Source organism: Pectinophora gossypiella, chromosome 24, assembly GCF_024362695.1.
Source record: "Pectinophora gossypiella chromosome 24, ilPecGoss1.1, whole genome shotgun sequence".
NCBI lineage: Eukaryota > Metazoa > Arthropoda > Insecta > Lepidoptera > Gelechiidae > Pectinophora > Pectinophora gossypiella.
The window spans coordinates 2,433,060-2,449,027 of NC_065427.1; the positions used below are offsets into that span (position 1 = coordinate 2,433,060).

At 37.3% G+C, this 15,968-nt stretch overlaps 1 protein-coding gene across 8 annotated transcripts in view; it reads right to left on the reverse strand.

The window, feature by feature from the left end:
* The window catches only part of LOC126377836 (zinc finger protein 628-like), a 126,425-nt gene extending 110,907 nt beyond the window's left edge, over nucleotides 1-15,518 (reverse strand). For all 8 annotated transcript variants that reach the window (XM_050025799.1, XM_050025798.1, XM_050025797.1 and 5 more), the window contains exon 1: nucleotides 15,025-15,518. The gene's annotated coding sequence lies outside the window, so the exon portion shown is untranslated. The remainder of the gene's footprint in view (nucleotides 1-15,024) is intronic.
* Nucleotides 15,519-15,968: the final 450 nt, after the last annotated feature.

The following is a 15,968-nucleotide window of genomic DNA, read 5'->3' on the forward strand; positions in this document are numbered from 1 at the left end:
CTTCATGCCCCATCCCACAATTTTTGGCCAGCTAAGTTTAAGTTCCATGTAAAAACGTGATAGGTATCAATTATCTATATGATCCAAACATTAATTCAACTCATAAAGTCGAATTCAGTGCTAAAAGCTAGAGAGCCGGAGCTTTTTTATTTTCCTTATTACTCTTATTAATTGGCCAAATGAGGCCACAAACACCCCGAGGCCCCAAATACTCCATCTCACCGACGCACACATAGCAGAGGTAGAATGCATCGGAAAGAGCTGGTAAATATCCAGAATGTTTATTTTAACTGGCTGAAAGAAGGCAATCTGGAGTTTGTAAGGCCTAGCGCTCACCAACGCGTTACATAACGTTGTCCCGTAAATTAGGTACCGAATGTGCTTAGTCGCTGTTACACCAAGCTAATTTTACAATATCTAACAGTTACCTATTTAACTAGTTTTCAATTCCCATTAGTCTTTCAAGCTTTTAGATTAAGACCGGTTTCGATTCTTCTTCATGCTGAAGGCAAAGCAAATAGACTGCTGCAGTTGCAATCAAAAGGTGTAAAATAAAGTGGTAAAACATGTCGATTCTATACCCCCTTCCGGTTTTATTGAGATCATGTCTAAGCCTATGATACTTAAAGCGATGTGCAACATTTATATTATGTTTGTGATACTATATAAAATGTGTACGTGAGACTTTTCCATTGGCCAGGGTTCTGCTGGTAGAGAATACCTATTTCATAACTTTTTTTTATCCATAGATGTTAGTAAGTATATACTTATCCGCTGAAATAGCTTTAAAGTTTGTTACGTACTTATGTAGACGCCATGTCACTAGTCTCTCTCTCTCTTTATTTCATTACTCCATAGATAGAGCGTGTAGAACGGTGGTTGCCCCAATCGCCTTCCGTTCGTATGTCACTAGTACTTACTACAAATACCTACTTAATTAAATAATGTTTATCATCAAAATAAAAGCAAGTATTGTTATTTTTTCCGTGAATAAAAAACGGTGACACGCTATCTCCCCGTGAACACAACGCCTAACTCTAGCGCGTTCTATTTTTAATGTTTAGATCGACTAATGCACGTTGCAGTTTTATGCACAATTTTGCGGCCGCGCCGGATGGAACGGCCGCCATTTTTAACATTTAAATTTAGAAACCGAATCGCAGGAAGCTCAATCTATTTTCGAGTTTTATTTATTCGTCTAGGCGTGTCGGCGGCCACTCCTATTTTTGTGGGTGATGAAAAAGTGTTCCGCGCGTTTTTACAAACGCACATCGCCTTATAGCCAGTTATTTGAATGTTTACAATTAATAATGTAATGTTTCTTAAGCTTTAGGGTACAGAATATATATTATATTAGATAAATAGCTATATATAGTTTTTTTATAGACAAATAGCTATATATAGTACTTGGATTCTCAAACAACATAACATAAGCTGACAGAGTACGTAGGTGCTTCGAGCTTTAAAAAATTTTTTTTTGTATATTTAAGTTTGGTAATTTATAGACTAACATGTCCCTAGTAGTAGCAAAATTACGTGGATTATAACTAGCGCCATGCAGAGCCTAATAATTATGATGATAAAGTACAGTAATACCTTACTACGTTACAGGCTCAAATTAGAATGTGACCTATTCGACACTTAGGACACGCCCGGGATGATTACCATTATTAGCCTTTCTTTTCTATATGGAACGGAATAAATTTTGTACAATAAAGTGTTAAATTAATACATACACATTCAAAAGATAACGCATATTTCCCGTTGGAGGAGGCAGAGAGCATAGAATTGCATTTACGGCGAAAAATCTAAAACGTTTACTAGATAAATATGCTTTCTATTTCGTTATATTTAGTAGGTAATTTTTAAAACAAACGTCATGAATAAACGAATAGTTATAAACAAATGTTATGATGTACGTATACAGTACCTTACATTATTAACAAACATTTGTGCTTTCTTTCTCCCTGGATAATTTTATTTAACCTTCACCATCTCATCAATATCCAAAATTTTACGAGATAAAACAGAACATATTTTATGCTTAATATACGATAATCGAATTCGATTTAAAATATGAACAGCATACGTAAGATGCATGTAAGTGCATCGGAGCGACTCATCGGTTATTTTTGCCGAATCAACCTTGAATTTTAGTGTATTTTTGTATGCACCCACTGCACTTGGCTTCAATGTCGGCAACGTTTCAGTGAAAGAAAATTTTCAGACGATTTTTTTGCGTAAACAAAAATAAAAATCCGGAATAAACCACTTCTGAAGGTTGAAATATTAACAATATTTATTTTATGGTCATTGTTGATTAATGATTATTAAACAGCTATTATTTCATTTTCATTTTATTTTTTTATTTTTCTGGTATCACATGTTTTTTACAATACGGTAATTATTTGGCCTAAGTGATAATAAATACTACTTTATTTGACTCAATATGTTTTTCTTATAATTAGGTAGGATTGGTATAGGTGCATTTAATAAGTCTACACCACTATTGCAAAATGCATCTAAAATAAAAATCAATTACCAAGTAATGTTAAACAAAGGAGACTTATGTTATACGTTATTTCCTACCGGGGTAAGCAGAGACTAGACTTATGTTATTATTAATTAAATGTCATAAATCAATCAAAAATGCCTAAGAGGTATTCACACCTTCCTAGTTTAGGCATCATAAACTATATTTAAGTATATATTTTGTATTTGCATCACGTCTAACAGAAAGCTCGGTGAGCTGTGGGTACTTAGTTCATCTTGCGATGGATGTACTCGTAAGCTTATGTTATGTTCCGTGTGTTTGTAATTAGGTAGACGACGACCTCCGTGGTCCAGTGGTTGAGCGCTAGGCTCACGATCCGGAGGTCCTGGGTTCGATTCCCGGTGGGGACATATCACAAAAATTACTTTGTGGCCCCTAGTTTGATTAGGACATTACAGGCTGATCACCTGCTTGTCCGAAAGTAAGATGATCCGTGCTTCGGAAGGCACGTTAAGCCGTTGGTCCCGGTTACTACATAGTAACCGTTACATGAGCTAAGTCAGGGGCCTTTGGCGGCTTAATAGTAACCCTGACATCAGGGTCGATGAGGTTGGCATTCCACCTCACAAACCACACGATGGAAGAAAAAGAATTAGGTAGACTAAGTTTTTACTGATAAAATTATTAATAAGATTTATTTTAATCTGGCTTAGACTAGCTTCTGTGTTTAGTATCTTGCCTGTTTTTTAAGTATTAAAATAAACGCAGTTTTAAGTACAGAAAACATTAAAGTTTCAGCTGTTAAGATAACACAAAGCAACAAAAATGGCGTCCTAATTCGCATGTACTTACAAAATCCACCAAACCTATGAATCACGAAGCGTACATAACGAAAAATATAGATAAAGATTTGGAAGATACACACACATACATCCTCAAACACACACACAGAAAGTTAGGCGTGGATTGGCAACCCAGTCGACTTCAAAATATACTGTTATATCCATTTTTCGACGGTCTATTTTTGCAGCACTTGGTTTTTATTCCTTCCTTACTCGAACTGAAACGTTTTGATACTTTTTGGGTCATTTTAGCTTTTAATAATGAGTACCTCACAATTTGATATGAACTGTACAACAGGCTAGTTTCCGACTAGTGAAATCAGTTACTTTTTACTAAATGTCACAACACGAAATTATAATGAAATTTGTATGTAAAAGCACACTGTGACGTCATAGAAAAACGTGATAAAATGTCGGAATTTTTATTACGTTTTTCTTGATTAAAATCAATAAATAAGTTAAATAGAAAAAAGAAAATGTTTTTAATTAGTTTTAGATCTGTCTTTTAGTAATCAGAATTTCATAAATTATGTTGAAGCTAGTACAAGACCCAATTCACAGGCTTCTCACAAAACGGCTTCTGTCTACGAGAGACGGGACTCATATCAAATTCATCACTTAATACCTCGCCTAGTGAGTGTTAGACTGGTGATAGACTGATGATATGTATTTTGGTACCTACACTACATATCGTCAGCTGGTTACCTACCCAGGATAAATGACTAGATTTTCACAACAAAATTGTAATACTATTGATATTAAAATGCCATTTAACCAATCAGTTAGATAAAGACATTGAACAAATAGAAAAACATTTTTTTTCAGGCCACACAAACATGATGATGCTTTCTGCAGGACTCACAGAAAAAAATAGACTACTTTTAGCCGTTTAACCCAAACTCAAAAATATCTTCATTCATTCGGTAAATTATACATAAACTGATACAACTGTAAGTAAACCTTTCTTTTGGAAGTAAACTATCGTACAGTGAATGAAAACTACTCTTTAGTCATCATCACCCCGGACACTTAATACAAAACACCTCGTTTCACACAGACACTACACATTGACGTTATCATACTCGCGCATCTGCGTGTGTGACGTCTGACGCCCATACGATTGAAGACTAAAGTAAAACCGAGGGGGTTGAGGTAAACCTCGCTCAGACGCTGGTGAGGAGCGAAGAGTTACCATTCTATCATCATCATCATCAGCCCATTAACGTCCCCACTGCTGGGGCACGGGCCTTCCCTATGGATGGATAGGGAGATGGGGCCTTAAACCATCACGTGGGCCCGGTGCGGATTGATGGTTATTGACGACTGCTAATGCAGCCGGGACCAAGGGCTTAACGTGCCTGCCGAAGCACAGAGGAGCTCGAGATGAAAACTTTTTTTTTTGTGATCACCCATCCTATGACCGGCCTTTGTGAAAGTTGCTTAACTTTAACAATCGCAGACCGAGCGCGTTTACCGCTGCGCCATTCTATACTTGATAGTATTTCTTATTCTATGCTTAAGTTCAACCAACTTTAGTAAACAAATGCAAAATCTCAAGTACCAAGACGGCACGCACCTACCTCTTTCCTTTGTGATTTTTGGCACGCCGGCCAAACATTGGTTTATTCAATGCATCTTGCACCGTACTTGTTTATACATCGTTTAGGTAACAAAACAAACTAGCCATGGAGGTTGCATCACTGTCACACATTTGTGTTTATCTATTTTCACTTTATTTTACTTACAACTTGAACTAGTCACTGCTTTTTTTAGACTAAAAAATATCGACAAAGATTAATTCGCATAGAGGTGGTTCAGGGAGCATTCCGGAGTGGAAAGCGGGTGGACCGCCTCCGTGGTCGAGTGGTTGAGCATTGGGCTCACAATCCGGAGGTTTCTGGTTCGAATCCCGATGGGTTATATACGTACCTAGTACCTAATGGCACGACTATAAGTACAAACATGTATACTTTTTGGCTGATATTGGGAGAGGTATAAAAACACCCTACAACTGATTTTATTTTTATTTTATGTCAAATACAGAAATTAGACAACAAACTAATTACCTACAGGTTTCCTCTGATCTGTTAGTAGCCTACAAACACGGTTGATGAGAAAAGCTTGTATACTTACAAGACAAAGTAAGCTATTTTATTAAAAAATCTTAGTTTTTTTCTTTAATCTCAGTTTTAAAGTCTGCACTTATCATGTTAAAGTCCAAAATTCTCCATCAATCCGTCCCGTCATAACAAAGCACGAATTTTCTACCGATAACGAAATTATTGTGGATTTCAAAAACATTGCCAAGAACAATGGACTTGTTTGGACAAAGCGACACCAGCTTAGCAGGAAAAATGAGACAATAGTGGTTCATAGTTTGTAAACTAGCAACGCTTAATCATAGGCGAGGTGACATTTTTAAAGGAGAGTTAAGTTGAATCAGAATAATAAAAACCCGGTCAAGCGCAAGTCTTACTCATGCCGAGGGTTCCGTTTAACATACATAAACTCACGCCTATTTCAGCGACTATGGAATTCCTTTTGCTACGATCCTGACACACTTCCTTTGCTTCCGCCACGCTCATCATTAGCAAAAACCGCCGTAAAACTGATTAGCCTTTTTCATAAAAAAAAATTCCTGGTTTTTCCAACTCGTTATAATCTGGAAGTCTTCAAAGCTAGAGTGAATAGACATTTGCAAGAAAATGATCATCACGTGCTCAGCGGTGAAGAAAAACATCGTGAGGAAACCCACATACCCGAGAAATGCGTTTCGGAGTTATGTAACCTAACCAGTGTTAGGTTAGTTTTCCCTTCGCGGGTTGAAGGTTAGACAGGCAGTCACTTTTGGTAAAAAAACGGACCTATCAAATCTCAATATTAGATAAGCGAACTGTGAAAACGGGATAACGCTAGGGAGCTGTTGAGAATGCACACATTAAATAATAGAATATCGTAAGCAAAACATATTCCGTGCTGTTTTTTATTGAAAAACTGACAAAGACAAAAAAATTACAGTAGAAAGTAACAAATAAAAAACAAAAAAAAATTAATAAAACCGTCGTTAACAGGAGATGATGAAAAAGACGATAAGTAGTTTTAGATCGGCTTACAAAGTCTTTAGAAAGTATGTAACAAAGTTAGCATACCAAGGAATAACTGTTAGCGATGTCATCCTTAGATCTAACTCGTATTACAGTTAGGTAGAAAAATCACCTGCGCCCGCTACTTTCAATCTGTTTTAAATAGTTTTTCAAGCCGCGTGCGCAGGCAATAGGCTTATTTGCATATCGAGGATGGGAAAATTTATTGGATCTAGTAATTATAAGAATTCCATTCCTTACACGGTTTGAGAAGACGGCCGCGGTCTTGCGGTTAGAGCATTCGGCTGTCAATAGAGGTCTTGGATTCGTTTCGAATAATCACTTAGTATAAAACGAAGTCGCTTTTTCTGTCCCTATATCCCTATGTACGCTTAAAACTTTAAAACTACGCAACGGATTTTGATGCGGTGTTTTTAAGTAGATAGAGTGATTCAAGAGGAAGGTTTATATGTATAATATTACCCATTAAATAGTGGAGAAATACTGTTATTTTTGAGGTTTTTAATGTGATGTCGTAAATAATTAGCTTGAAAAACTAAAGACTAAAGAACTGAAAGAGAAAGGCCAAGGCGAACACACCGTGAACCAGTCCAGGAAGTTTTAAAGAAAAGACAAGTCAAGACTACTCCAAACCGGCAAGCCAGAATAAAGACTACGACTGAGAATGAAAGAAGCGAAAATGGGGTTTCAGAATCGTAATAAGTGATATTCCGTGGCCTCTGCCTACCCTGACGAGAAATAGGCGTGAAGTTATGTAGACACATAAACGTCACTTATACCGCCACTGATCCATATAGCTATACTTAAAAAAAAAGAGATCTATAAAGTTATACCAAACATTACCTAAAAGCTCCGAGGTAAGCTTTCGCATTTACAAATGCATTTTACTTAAGAACTGACAGATGTAGTGAAGTGTGAGAACCGTCGCGGTTGCGCAAGAGTGGAGCAACGACAACCTATGTTGGTCTAGTCTTACATTCATTTACTCCTAGATAAACACTGACGTCTAAGGAAAATCAACTTTAATACCTTCTAAATCTCAATCAAACAAAAATATCGCGAAGAAACCCACATACAAACAATAAATCACCAAAACACCCTAATAACCTTTTGAGAGACCTCCGCCAGGTTTTGATTTGCCTTAGCTTTTTAGAAGTCTCTAAATAGACTTCGGACTCAGGTGGGCCGAAGTAAGCACAATTTGTTCAGGTGGGGTTTCTCGGATGGCTCGGACTTAAAGTGCAAGTGCGGCACTGTTCCCCAAACGGAACATCTTACATCGTGTCCTGCGTGCCCGAACACCTGCACGCAGGAGGATCTGATGAGCGCTGCAGATAGAGCCATACTTGTTGCCAAGTTTTGGGCCGATACTATTTAGTTTGCCATCGACACAATACGAAGAAGAACAATAAATGTATTGTCGGAGGTATGTGACCCACACTGGTACCCTCTTCGGGTTAAAAGTTAAGCTTTATCGCTGGGATTCGCGAAAAGCTTTTAAAAATAGTTTTAAACAATATCAGATTGTATTCAGAAAAGAAAATCAGTTACTTAATATTTAGGGCGATGGGCCAAACATTTATAGAATTCCCTGTAACAAAACAATAGCGTGTTTCAAAATTATACTAGCGACATCTATCGGAGAGAGAAAACATTATTTTCGTCGCAAGTTTAGACATTCATTTTATGTCAATGTATGTCAAATATAGGTAAAACCACATAAGATGGCCTCATGCCTATATCCCCGAAAGGATAGGCAGTGGTGTTTACCGTATAAATATAATAAAAATAAAAAAAGAAAGATTAAAAAAATAGGCATTAATGAATGAGGTGCTCGGTGGCGCAGCGGTAAACGAGCTCGGTCTGCGATTGTTGAAGTTAAGCAACTTTCGCAAAGGCCGGTCATAGGATGGGTGACCACAAAAAAAAAGTTTTCATCTCGAGCTCCTCCGTGCTTCGGGAGGCACGTTAAGCCGTTGGTCCCGGCTGCATTAGCAGTCGTCCATCAATCCGCACTGGGCCCGCGTGGTGGTTTAAGGCCGGATTTCCATATCCATCCATAGGGAAGGCCCGTGCCCCAGCAGTGGCGACGTTAATGGGCAGATGATGATGATGATGAATGACAAACCAACAGCAATGGGCGTTATTAAGTAATATAGGATGTAAGCTTCTGAATTTATTACGTCAAAATAAACATACACGCCAGTCGCAGGGGCAAGCGGAGACTATGGAATTCCATTTGCTTTAGGTCAAGTAATAATTAAATTAATGAAAAAAATCAATTCATTAATTAAATTAATTAAAGGTCAAAGGTAGTCGCTTCAGTAAAAAATCGGCCCTGTCAATTCTTCAGGTTAGGTAAGCGGACCCTGTTAAAAACGGAATAATGCTAAGGAGATGATGAATAAAAAACAAAATTGCATTGTGTAATACCATAAGACTTAAACATAGCTATATTGGTGTATTTACTATACACATCTGCCTTTCCCTTCGGAGATTTAGGCGTGATTCTATGTTATGTTTACTAACACAGTTGTCTCGACCGTTATAGATGGTGATACGGCTCATCGCCTGTCTTGCTGGTCTTCTGGCAGGGAGGGTATGCTGGGTGTGAAGAGTGGTAATGTGCTCTGTTCGGTACCCCGAAAACATCCGTTGGCGGCAGCACACCCTCGGTGCCAAAGTCTAACAGATTTTTCTTTTTGACGTGACTTATTGTAGATTTTTGATGGCATTAACTACTTTTCCGGACAAATGGGGAGCGCTGAAGGCTCTCACCCGGTTAAGACAACAGGCCTGAGGCTGCCCAGTTGGGCGCGAACCTCGGCTCAGGGCGTCGTCTGAGAGGAAAAATATTTGAAAGAATTAATCGACTGTAATGGGTCGATAGCGATAGGCGCTGATTGAGGGAAATCGTCGACCACGCCGGCGCAGCGGGGTCGGTATCAGGTCCTGAAGTGTTTGGTGTCACGAGCTGATTGGCTGCCTCTATGGCTATAGTAATCAGGTCGTCGGGATCGTATATTACGTCCTTCGAGTCTAACAGAAAGCTCAGTGAGGAGTGGGTATTTAGTTCATCTTGCGATAGAAGTAACTTTGACTATACGAATTGGTATATAGGTATGAACCTATGTTATGTGCTATGTTATGTTATAAGATGCATCATATAAGTGCACCTTTATGCCTGTGTTCGCGGAAGCTCATCATCATCATCACCAGCCCATTAACGTCCCCACTGCTGGGGCACGGGCTTTCCCTATGGATGGCTAGGGAGATCGGGCCTTAAACCACCACGCGGGCCCAGTGCGGATTGGTGGTTATTAACGACTGCTAATGCAGCCGGGACCGACGGCTTAACGTGCCTTCCGAAGCACGGAGGTGCTCGAGATGAAAACTTTTTTTTTGTGGTCACCCATCCTATGACCGGCCTTTGCGAAAGTTACTTAACTTCAACAATCGCAGACCGAGCGTGTTAACCGCTGCGCCATCGAGCTCCTCCCCGCTCGAGCGGAAGCTCAGTCAAAGGGAACCTGATTATATTATCTAGAAATCTAGGCTCTATTCCAGGTAGTGTTACTGCATTTTTCTAAGTGCGAGAGCTAGTTTTATTGAAATGTATGTAAATTCGCGGCGCGCCAGTCCATCCACTTGGGCGAGTTTCCATTATTCCCGATGACGTGACGTATTGTCAGGCCGGTCATATTTTGGACGCGTTTTCGTACAAATAAAGAATAACATTGGTTAATTTCAAAGCACCGCGGAAATGAATATCATTTATACATAAACTCACACCGTAAGCAAATACTATGAAATTCCATTTCCTTCGGTTCTGAGACACTTCTCTTGCTTCCACCACATTCATAAATCGTTTCATAGACGCACGCCGGAATATCATTTATAACTTCCAAAAATATCGTAGAACCTTTTGTCTTTTTGAAAATATCCGGTTATAAGTTGGTAACGTTCAGGAGTCCCAAACCGCAACATGCAAAGAGACAAATGACCTTTTCAGATATTTTCACGTATTGATTCAACATCATCAATTTAAAAGCGACGCTCTTGTAGGTATAGCATTTTCCATGCTACTGTTTTAATGAAAAATAGGGCAGAGGTTTCTCTCTTGCCTTCCGCCTCGCAGTACTTTGTCTGACGCGAGTGAGATGGCGCTTAGAGAAGTTTATTTCAAAGCCATACTAGGACTCCTGTCCTCCGCCTCTGAATAGTACTGACAGTTACTGCTGCAATCTGTCAGCTTCCAGGTTACAGACCCTGTAACTTGCTCCTTCCATCCTGCATTGCCGTACTGATGGCTCCCATCTCCGCCTCTGCAACCGTTGACGTCTTCACCCGTATCCCTGGGCACGGGTTCTACGTTATACCCGGTTCATTGTCGTTTTGTGCTTTTGTAAAATTGGGTACTGCATCGGATCGTGCTAATCAATACAAATGACATCAACGCGAGCATTTTCATTGCAATGGTAATATACATAAATTATAATGTTACCTACCAACTATTTATTGCACTTGATTAAATTAAAAAAAAACTTGTAAAAGTCTCGAGGTCTTTTAGACGAATATTGTGCAATTACAACAGTATTACATTCATACGGGTCATATTGCTAACATCCTTCTTTTTTGAAGTCGGTTACGAAGCATACAATGGAATCGCGCACAGCATACGTTATGCTCTGTACGTACACAAAATAACATATTGCCTTTAAAATTACGTAACAATCTTCACACACACACCCATATGCCTTCAAGTTTACTATTATGTAGGTGCACATACATTTTTCATTAGCCGTTAAATTTTTCCATTTATTCTCATTTTATTATTGAGAAAACGCAGGAAAACTTCGCAGTTTGTTATAAATGTTTATCGCCTTGTTATGACTAGTTACTCTTAAGATTTTATCTAATTGTGTTATGTATTTATTTAGTTATGAGTTTTTTTTTTACTCTCTATACCTTTTTATGTCTGTGTTGTGTTTAGATAAGTATGTCAGAATCTAAACAAACAAAATTCCTTAGTCTTTACTTACCCCGTATGTAGAAAGGCGAGTCTACGTATGTATGTTTAAAGTTTTCTATTCTTCGATGAATTAAATCCAAAGCAAATATACGAAACTAACTATTCCTTGTGTTTGTTTGTTACCTCTTCACGTTAATACCGCTAAAATAATTTACTTACATAAAAATATTATTAGGGGACAGTTTGATTCTTAAGGAAATACGTAGGATAGTATAAATCGGAGAATTCACTCCATAAGGGGATGAAAATGGGATTGAAAAAACGTACCGAAGGTAACCGAAGCTTACGCGGACAAATTCGCGGGGACGAGAAAGTTTACTCTCATTTGATCTTCTTCTTATCGTGTGGGTTGAGAGGTGGACCATCATCAACCCTGGTGTCAGGATTATTACTCATCTGATGATCAATGAAAATGTGGCCGAAGTTAGTTAGTAGAAATACAAATACCGTGTCAGATACTAAACTACAGTAATCTTCACAATCCTCCTCTACTTCGACTTGTTCCCCTTTAGAGCTCCTACCATTTTTTATATTATTCTCATTTCTATGTCGTTTCCATATCTCGGGCCTATGGAGTCTCGGACTTTTGGAAGGCGTGCGTGGGGCCGAAGCCGACGCGTAGAGGCCCCTTAAGACAGTTTAATCTAAATGTTTTATTATTATTAAGTACTTAGTTTGCATGTTATAATTTAAACAACTACAAATGTAGACCAAATGTTAAATGCTGAGTAATTGCAATCTGTACTTTTTTTTGCAAATATATGAATTATACCGACGGCGTCGGTATGTTCGACAATTTTCCTCATTCAGCGCTTATTGCTTTCGTGCCACTAGGGTCGATCGACTCTTTCAAATATAATCTACTACGACGCCCTGAACTGAGATTCGCGCCCAACTGGACACCCTTAGACTTGTTATCTTAAATTTTCTAGCCAGTACCCTCAGCGCTCCTCATTCGTCCGGCCAAGTAGTTAATACCATATGCGGCAAATCTAAAGCTTGATTATCTCAATTTTAGTAAACCTTTATTCAAAATTTCCAGTTTTACATTTCAATAAATATAATATTCAACATATTTTTACAGCTTGTAATCATTTTATTTAGCTTGTAAAAGTTGCGTTGTGATTTGAATTACGAATTATAATATATCTAATGAATATTTGACTTTCATGCCATTATATTGGATTACTAGATGTATATAACATATAAATGTCGACCATATTCACATGAACACTAATGTTTAAATGCGTAAAATCATGGTATAAGAAGACCAGGGCAAAATAGCCACATGCAATTCATCTAAGAACGCAATATTGCAATTTGACATTTGCGCATATAAAAGTAAGTGCGCAATGCAACTAACCCCCCAGGTATGCTCAAAAGTGACAGCTAACATTTCAAGGTTACTCCAGCTGACGTCATCCCGCCCTGCGTTGCCATTTCGTAAAAAAAAATTACCCTATGTTTTTATATTTACTATGCAAGGAAATTTTGAACTTTTAGAAAAAGACTTACAGTTTTAATGCTTTTTATTATACGTGACAAGTAATAGTAATTAAATACATTAGTCAGTAAATCACTTAATTCTCATAGTCTCATAGTCAAAGTCTCAGTCTCAAAGTCTCATATCCCCATTTAAACGCGGTAAGAACCCGTTATTATGTGCTTTAATTATAATAAAATTTTCGTCCTTGGAATGTTGGAGATACCAATTTAACGGTATCACAGTGGTAACTCTTACGTCATCAATGGGCTAGCAATGGCGGCTTGTTAGGATTCAGCATACCTGGTTTTTTTATACCATGCGTAAAATGGTCTTAAGTCTTACGCTTTTGGCTCTGATGAGAATAACGAGAATAAAGTTTATATAGTATATAGTTTATAAGTAAAATTTATATACATACATAAGAGGTAGGCAGAGGAGTATAGTACATAGGTACCTACACCCAATTCTTGCCAGCTATTTATAAGTCCTATATAATAGCGAGCCTATTGCCATCAACCGGGCACAAATACTGGATACCACGTGATATCAATTATATATGATGCGAACATGAATTCAAACTTATAGTCCAATTCAGTGGTTTAGAGCCCGTATGCGTAAATATCTATGTTATTTATCAACAAAATAAGAACATAAAATATACATAAACTCCTATTTACCACCGGGGTAAACAAGGACTATAAAATCAAATACACTTCTCATTCACGTTCATCAATCGCTTCATACACGCACGCCGGTCCAGAGCAGACCGTACTTAAACTTTTCTAAGGACATCTCCAATTTCAATTCAAAATAAGAAACACTTATTAAAAAAAGTATCTACAAAACTGGTATAGAAAGGCTTTATAATTCCATACAAGTATTCTATACTTACAAGGAAATTGCAATGGCTACAACACAATGAACCTCGTTACGAGAAAGAACAGTTAGGATACTTTATGTAATGCGAATTGACTCGCGACTACTTACTATGATTTCACCTCCCTATAATACTTAGGTATAAGGTTTTCTCTTTGTCATTTTTGTTTTATGTACCTAACATAAAACAGCTCACTACTGTATTCCCAATTGGGGCAAAGGTACCTATATACATCGCAAGATGAACTAAGTACTATTTTAATGTAAAATAACCTAAGCTCATGTGTAATTATTCTTATTGTTTATATAAAATGAAATATTATTAAGGTAAGTAAAGTAACGTTCTTTTTTTAAATCGAATTATGTGTGTTCGCATTCTGTTGTGAGAAGCTGCAGTAGTTTTAGGCGGATGAGACGTTCGTTATGTAAAACATGACGATTCAAATTGTAACTACGTATATGTTACCTACTGAATAAAGATATTTTGGAATTTGAATTAAGTAAGCAAAAGTAAAAAGTTCCCGTAACTTTAAAAAGAGGTGCAAGAACTTTTAAAAACAAGTACAAAGTAAAGTGTGCAGGGTTATGTTGAAAATGGATACTTAAAGATCATTAAAGACTTAAATAAGTATAATCGTTACTATACAACTAAGTTGCGGTGACCGTTCTATCAAATATCATATTTGTTTTAATACAATTGTAGTTTAATTAACGGTTTTATAAATTATCAAAAAAAGATTGTTCATAGTGGAATATCAAGCGAACAAAATCTTTCGCCTATTAAATCTATTTTATTTTTGTAAATAGCAGAAAAATGCGAATTCTAAATGTCCTTCCCAAACAAAGGAATCGGATAAGTATTAATTAAGTATGAATGGCCATCTTACATTTTCCAACCCTTCTTGCAATAAAATAAAAAATATAAATTGCCGTTCTACGTAGTCAAGTCGTAGGTTTTTGTTGAGAGAATAAATTATTAAATATTAATCTTTACGAATTTCTTTAAAATGTTTTGATACTAACAATTATTAATCTGAACTATAAACTTCTCATTATATTTTATATCTATAATAGGACTGTTTTAAGGTTATGTTGATTCATAGCGAAAATTTTAAATTTTATTTTAGATTTCTGTTAGCGAACAAAGGATTTCATATTTGTTTTAAAATATTTAACAAAGTAAAGCTTACCTTTTTTGATCCAAACTTTCCAGGCAGTTTCTATTCATCACATTTTCTATCAATAAAAAGTTTATCTTATACCTAATACTGGCCACAAACTATGTCCAAGTTCCAAGTTTTGCGCGCCAAATCCTTTATCGCTTAAATAACGCACTTTTTACTTTCGTCCGTATCATATTTTATTTCATTTTTTCAATTTCACGCAACGATGACCGTGGATATTAATAGTTTATTTTTCCACTTTTATTTTATGGCTTACGGATTTTTTAATCTGTCATTTTAGTGTTTTTGAATTTAAATCACATTCCTAAAAATAGCGTTCGAAAATTGAGCGGTCACATCTTCGGCTTCTGAATCCCGCCGAAATGGAGCGATGCGCGCGTTCGTTTCAAAAATTTCGCGCGCTGTCTCATCGACTTGGCTGTGCTAATTCGAAGACTACTTTTTAATTTAATAATGGCACGGGTCCGTTCTCATTGTTCCCGGCGTCGCGCACATGTAGTTTCTACACATTATGATCTAACACTGGCCGACTCTCGATTGCAGAACATACTTATTCTAAGTCAACTTACATTCGTTCATATTTGCCTGCGGGGCGTAGGGCTGCGCTAGAATAGAGTTAGACCCACTCTATTCTAAGACCTATTTCATATTTATGGAACGAGTCTCGAGCATTCATCTCTAGAGTGGTTTTCGAAATAGAATTCCCTGCGACGACCTTTCGTTGGAATGGCACGGCGGATGTATTCGGGTTTCATGAACTTAGTAGTATCACCATAATCCATTTACGAGACACTTGTAAATTATGGACCTAAAAGAGATTGGTAGCATAAGTACCATGTATTAGGTACGTCAACAATATCTTTTTTTGTTATCACACATACTGAATTTCTACAGCTAACATGTCCTATAACATTTCATTCACTTAAGGCCACTGGGAAAACATTCAAACA